Source organism: Alligator sinensis, unplaced genomic scaffold, assembly GCF_000455745.1.
Source record: "Alligator sinensis unplaced genomic scaffold, ASM45574v1 scaffold722_1, whole genome shotgun sequence".
Classification (NCBI taxonomy): Eukaryota; Metazoa; Chordata; order Crocodylia; family Alligatoridae; genus Alligator; species Alligator sinensis.
In genome coordinates, this window is record NW_005842345.1 from 873,571 (window position 1) to 873,995 (window position 425).

Genomic DNA, 425 nt, shown 5'->3' on the forward strand with positions numbered 1-425 from the left:
CAAGTTGGAGTCCAGGCTGATGGGGGCTCTGCACTTGCCATTGCAACTTCCATCCTTACCAGCTCTTCCTCTTCCCCGAGTGTTTCAGGGGTACCACATGCAATGGGCCAGTCAGTGATGTCCCTGAGTTTCCTCACACTCCAGGCTCCCTTTGCACGAGAGCAGATGTGTCCCCTGGCCTGCCCTCTCCTCCAGCCCTGCAGCGCGGCGGATGGAAGCAGGAGGCAGGGCTGCACACAGGCAGTTCATTTATTGATACACACGGTCAGCACAGCACAGGTGGGTTTGGGGTTTTCTTTACAGCGTGCACTGTACACACAGACCAGAGAAGCGCCACGTGGGACCGGGGATGCTGCGGGCGCTGCTGCCCAAGCGCCATGCCGCGGTTCTCTGCCACATGCGGGGCGCAGAGGGAAAGACAGCCC